The following is a 7,004-nucleotide window of genomic DNA, read 5'->3' as shown; positions in this document are numbered from 1 at the left end:
TAAATTCAAAGCCTATTTGGTCATGTGGATTAACAGAAGATGCATAATTGAAAAAGAGTCCACTAGAAGTGCAGAGAGGAAACAAAGGATGGTGAATTTGGTGATTATGAAGGTGAATGACTAATATTATATATTAGTGCCAGATATAATACAGACAGACACTGACACAACCACGCAGTCTGCTAGTCTTTAAAAATTATATCTTCCACTTTTTCTACTCCAATCTTGAGCCATTCCAGCTCTGGAAACAGTCACCAGTGCTGAATTTTTAGTGGTTTTGTTATGAAAAAAAGAACAGAGAAGAATACCTTAATGAAGATTTGTCCTTGGAATTACAGAGGCAGGTAGAAATAGGATTCCACTTCCAGTTGCAACATTTATTTTTCTCCTTTGAATGGATGCTAGATAGAAGTGCATGACAGTACATCCTACTGAACAGTAAAGAGCCAGAAAGCAAAAGAACACGCAAAAATATCAGTTTTGCTTGTCACGTGTGTCAGCTTCCTTTTACCAATACAATTTTGTAATTGAGACGTTAAAATGTATTTATGACTAGAAGTACAGAAAGGCTTCATTGAGTTTTTTTTCTGCATCACTGTAAAATGTTTTTTCATTTCTCAATTGCTCTACTCTGCTTCTTCCATTCAAAATACAAAACAGCTGCTGAAAGCCAAATATTTCACTAAAGCACAAAATTTGCTTCTATAAGGTCTTCTGTCCTGCTAAGCAACTGGCTGTGAAGCACTTATTTCAAGTTTTATTGGGAATATTCCATAGAATAATACTTGGCTTTGGCCAAAATTGCCATTCCACATCAGTAATGGTTTTTGGCTAATAAAGCAGTATTTACCTGGAGTGAGCAAATGCAAGTTAATTGCATCAAGGTACTGGCAACATTGGTCACTGACAGTTTCTCCTAAACGATTGCTCAGCTCAAGAGAAATATAGCTATTTCTTTCAGCTGAAAATATGTCAAAATGTTATTTTGGAAAGACACTTCTGACATTCAGCTATACTGTTTGTAATGTTAGCGTCACTGCTCTTGTCAGAAGCCCCCCTATAAATCTGAGCTGTGAGACCTTGAGCAATTTGAGGATAGGATAAAATGCTATGTAGAACAAATTGATAATAGTTGTCATATCTACTTTTGAAACAGTATTTTAAATGCAGATATACTTACAGACATACAAGTAAGGGGGATGGAAGAACCCAGGACTGTGAAGATACTTTCTGTGCTCTATACCAGAAGTGGTTAAACATTAAAATGTTTAGTGTTTAATATTTAATGCACTTTAGTTGCAACTAGATAAACACAAATATTTAAAAAAACCCACCCAAAGCAAGTTTTAAAATGAGAAAAATCACCTTGTCATTAATCAATCTAAGAGATTTTTGAGGTATTAAAGTATGAATAATTTGTTTTACATCTGAGTTTCTCTGAGCTACAATTAGAAACATGCCTATGCTACCTCTCTCAGTGGTCAAGTCTACTTTCACCTACAGCTTTTACAGTTGTGTATATCTAGAACCAGTGATAGAATTTGGCTGTGATATTTACTAAACTGTTTCCTAAATCTCCACAAGCCATGAGAAATACAAATGGAAGAAAGTTTTATTAGTTCAAATAACTTCACTGAAATCATTGTTTTCCAGAATGCCATTATGTGAACAAATTTTTAAATATCTGACTAGACGGATAGTACAAAAGCTTGCCATTCACGGGCCAGACTAATTTTCTCCTGTGTGAATAAGAGACCAGTGCTTACCCCTTCTGGCAGCAAGATCAGAGGAATGGTGGTCTTCCCTCTAAAGCTTTTCCCTCAGGGTACAGTTCTTGGATTGTGATGTGGCAATAATTTTCTAATTGCTACTAACTGCTCCTTAAGGACTGGATTGTAATGGAAGCCTTTGTCTTTTCTTTAACGTGAATCAGCTGAATCAGAACTTTACTCCTGGTGGGGAGTTTAAGACCAGGATTTCAGGTTTAAAGGCTTTTTTTCCTGGAAACACTTGGTCTGGAATGCTCGTGTGTTTAAAATGAAAGGAGGCTGCTAAAAGTGTTTTATACTCTTAACATTCCTGTTACAAACTACGTTACAATAAATTCTTAGAAATTCATTATGCTTACAATAAACTTTTAGCTTGAAGCAAATTGCTATAATTATCTGTATCAGGGTTTCTGTGTTGTCCTGCAGAGCATCTGTTACTGGATACTGCCCAAGGAGAGGATGATAAGGACTGCAGATCTGATACTGTAGGCCGGTCAGGGATAGCCAACCAGCTGGTTAAGACTGGCAGCTGAAGGTCTGCTCCAGCCTCTCTCCCTTTCCCTCTCACAGCAGTTAGTCACCATGCTGGGTCAGATTAGCCCTGGATTTGTCCAGCTGAGTCTTGGAAAACTAAAGACAGAGAACTTACCTCTCTGATCTGTTCCCTTGTTGCCATACTCTCTAAGTGAAGAAGTTTTCCCTAATGCACAGTTTGACCCTCCCAAACTGCAGTGTGTAGATTTTGTGCCTTGTTTTACCATCTGCTGTCCCTAAGAAAAGTTTGGCTCCATCATATTTGCAACTCCAGATTGGGTTAGGTTGCTTCAGCTTCCATTCTTGCCAGACCAAAGGAACCAAACTTCTTCAGGTTTTGGTCACAGGTCCTCATTCATAATAGTAGCTATCTGCTGGACCACGTAATTTCTGAACAACTTTTTTGAACTAGGTGCCCCAAAATTCAACACAGAATTCCAAGTGTAGCCAAATAAGCAGTTTGTCTTATGATAGAGTACATTGTTGGCTACCTCCACTGTGCCACTTCCCATAACCCCAGGGTCATTCACAGTAGGGCCAATATTCCTGGCCTGTACTGATGCACGTAGTTATCCTGCTCCTTGTTGACAGTCATGATTCATTTGCATGACCTAAACAAGGAATATTTCCTGAATCTCTTTCTATTTTCTGCACAAAATAGGTATTTGCTGTTATTGGATTTTTGGGGATACTCTTAAAAATCTTTTGATGCTGTTGAATTTCTTAGAGAGAATCTGGTGTAACAAAGTAAATGTGGTCTTTCAGTCACGTTAGACTTCAGAATATATATCAGATTTATATTGTTAAAGTTTTCAGAGAAATAAAGGCAGAGATAATGGGTGGATTTATTAAAAGGCTCCCATCTTCCCACTAAAGAGCTACCTGTTTACACTCTGTTGGAACTGAGCTTGATCATATTTTAAGGGGGCAGCAGACAGGGACATGCGTCCACCTCCTCTTTGTTCTTCTCTGCAGGTGATGATTGTAATTGTCTAAAAGCAATTGATACATAATCAACACAATTATAATTAATAACACAGCTATAATTTATAATACAATTAATGATTATGTGATTTCCAAAATTCATATATCATGTTAAGAAGTAGCTTTCATGCTTTTCATTCACAAAACATGAATGTTTCATTTTGTAATGTAATGATTACATATTCCCTGAAATAAAATTATTTCAATATCAAAAAAATGTTCACTTTTTTCAACACTGGGTTGTCTGTTTAAATACAGTATAAAGTAGAGCAAAACAAGACTTTTCAAATGTAAGGATTTCTATTGATAAAATCAGGAATGTAAAAATAACCACTTAGCATGTATTGTTGACTTCATTTTACAGTATTTGACAAACATGTAATAACAATACAATCATCAAGACTGAGTTACTCTTTCCATAAACTATGTATTTTAACAGTTCTGTGCTTTTATCATTGCATGGATGTGATACTTATAGCCTTATTTTGAAATGTTTTCTCATCAGGAAGTTTCAGTAGTATTAGAAAAGCTTTTACAGAGGAAAGCATAAAGGACTTGCAATAGCTAACAAGTATGACATCATTAAAAAGCAATGAATGTTAGGAATATTCCTGCTCTAATCCAGGCCACACATCCTGCTACCCTGGAAGAGAGCCAAGCTCAACATCCTTTTAGGGTTACAGGGCAGGCTGTGGCCTTTCACAGTTTGCTTTAGTAATCTCTGCATGTGGAATATTCACTGGCAGGCATTACAATAAAATCTAAAATTATTCCATCAGAGAGCTGGTGTTCCACCCTTCCTGCATTCTTCCCTGACAGTGAAATTGCCCAAAAAGACCTCTATTTCATTTCATAGATTTCTGTGAAGGATTGTGTACAGAGCTGATGGGGGATGATTTTGCACATAGATTCAACAGCACATTTCACTTGAGAAAGAAAAATATTTAGACTGTTTAAAAATATGTTGTGATAATATCCTTTTTAGTTCCATTGCATGAACTCATTAGGGTTCAGTTCTGCAAGCTTTTATCTGTATTTTCAGTGAATGCTTCAGATGTCCAGAGGAAAAATGATTAGATTTTTCCTTTACGTAGCATGACTGTCACACCGACTGTACAGAATATAGCTCTCTGGGCCAGGCATTCTGCCACACTGAATCCCTATACACCATTCCTTTGGGGGAAAAGGGAACAGAAAGCTGCTGCAGCAAAATGAAGAGTGAAAGACCTCTGGAACAGTAGTGTTACCTAGCTGACAAAAAATGAGGATTTCAGGATACTGCTTTATTATTCCCAGTTAATGTCCTCAGCAGCATTCATAGGAGATAGTTATACTGTCAGCACCCAATTTAGATGATAAAGTAACATTATAGTGGGGACACATAGTCTGTAATTAGTATGAGAATTTTAGGTGCTTAAAGAGTAACTTAGGGAAAACATTATTTCTCTGACCAACTATTGGAAAGAGACACAAGTTTCTGCAGCCCTCACAATGAGATCTTGTTTCTCTAAACATAGATTGTAGCTATTATTTGGCTTTTTCTATTGACAGCACGAGGAATGTGTGTATCTATTTTAAAGTATTCACTAGGGACCTAAAACTCAGGTGTCTTATAGATGCTTCAGTCAGGTGATTTTACAGTACCCCTTTCTTACTAGGCTTCCTAAAACTCCGATGAACTGGAATAGCTTCCTCTAGAAAGTAGCCAAATTTTGCTTGTGTTCTGAATCCTCCAATAATATTTATCATGATCAACTGAAAAATGAGGGAATTGAGAGAATGAGGTTAAGACTTTTGTAATACTTTACAAGACACATGTTTTGGGGAAAGCCTGGATTAAGAAGTTCCTAACCTTCATGCCATACTCCTGCATCAGCTAAACTAAAATTTACTACTTCATTTTACAAGGTTATCCAGCAATTGAACAGGTGAAATTATCCAGATTAATTATAACTACCCCCCCCCCTTTTTTCACAGATTGCCCTGTGATCTATTTTACACCATGGTTTCATGAAGTGTTGGGTCACCACAACTCAGGAGCTGTAAAGTGCAGCAGTTTTTTAATCTGTGTTTGCCTCCAAAACTAGAATCTTCTGAAATTACTCACAGAGGCACACAAATTAGATGTCTAAAATATGACAACTGAATTAAATTTGAAATTTGGTTCTACACAGTTATTAGTAATTACACTTAGACTAAAATATGTTATAGGATATCATACAGAAAAGCAAGATTTCACGCTCAGAGCTGTTTAGTAAGTGTTAAGTTACGAAGCCCAACATAAAATGTATGTTTAGAAAAACTGTACAGCGTTTTTATGTCATAATCAGTCCCCATAAACTGGATGATTGTCTGGAAGAAAAGAAGTTATCCATAAATAGTCATACTGAGAAAGACAGAAGGAACTGGAATTTCCCTGTGTGTTTTATAAGAAATAGCAGCATTTACCAGTCAAGACAATCCCAGAGAGACAAGATGAGGGAAACACAGACACTCTGAAGTGTATTGTTACTCTGGTAATTGCATCAGCTCTTTGTCTTGGTGGTTTGTAACTGTTTTTCTGTATAACAGGAAAGGAAACATAGTACAAAGGCAGTCTCAGATTTGTCTATGGGGCTACCATTTCAGTGTCAAATCTATCCCTTTGCTTGGCTGGAGAATATATTTAACATAAAAAAAAGTATGGCAAAAAAAGTTTATGGGAGTCTGTACCTTCTTTACATCATGATATAATGTTCTCTGATATTCACTGTCAGAAACCTGGAGAAGTGCAGAGCTGTCTAGAGATGAAGCATGACACACTTCTCTTCCTCTGGCTCCTTTATATCTGATAGGACCAGCATTAGCTACTCCTGGAGGATACATGTCTTCATTAACAAGAATTTTGTTACTGCAGGAGCTGCCCTGTCTCCCTGTGATCCCCTTTCAACGCTGGTCAAAGTAACATGAACTTGGGAAGGGTGTAAGGAAATCCAGACAGTACTACATGTAGGAGAAACCATGAGGCTGGATTCATCATCCATCACCACTAACTATTCTTGACACCAAAATTAGGATTTTGTTCTGCTAAGTACCAGGAAGGTAGATGAAAAGCCCTGACTGTGTGATCTGACTGTGCACCCAGGGGAGTCGAATCTGCACACCCACACTTTCATACCAAACTCCAGCACTGGGAACACCTATTGCTTCTTCTCAAACTCAACTTTTTCTTACCATGACCACAGTCTCAGGGTCTTAAAGGAGAGCAGACGTAGATAGGAGAGAAATGCTATATTGTCTTTGGTTTTTGGAGGCCTAATGTACCTGCAAGTGTTGTTGTAGTCTACCTCATTGCCCTGTTAAGAGTCCCTGTGAAGGCCCCTCACAGCCACAAGAGACACAGGAGCAGAGCTCAGTGAACATTTTGGCTGGGTGCCCCTGCCTGGAGCACACTCATGTTGCAGGAAATCACATGTAAAAACAGTGAGGTATGCGAGCAGGGGAAAGTCTGGTAGCGGGGTTTAAGTACAAACATTCCTTAGGCTATGTGACCATAGACCATTCCCTGCACTACATCATGACTCCACTGTTCTTTATTTCCCTTAGTTCTTCATTTCCCTCCCTCCTTGTCCCTCTCAACCCTGACTTCAAATGACAGTATTTTGTTGGACGGGAAAACACATGGTTTTCCACACTCTGCATGGTGCTGCACAACTCCAGAGACAGTTGGACTACATT

This window comes from Manacus vitellinus, unplaced genomic scaffold (genome assembly GCF_001715985.3).
Source record: "Manacus vitellinus isolate BGI_N305 unplaced genomic scaffold, ASM171598v3 scaffold_11_pilon, whole genome shotgun sequence".
Classification (NCBI taxonomy): Eukaryota; Metazoa; Chordata; class Aves; order Passeriformes; family Pipridae; genus Manacus; species Manacus vitellinus.
This window is presented reverse-complemented; position numbering follows the sequence as displayed.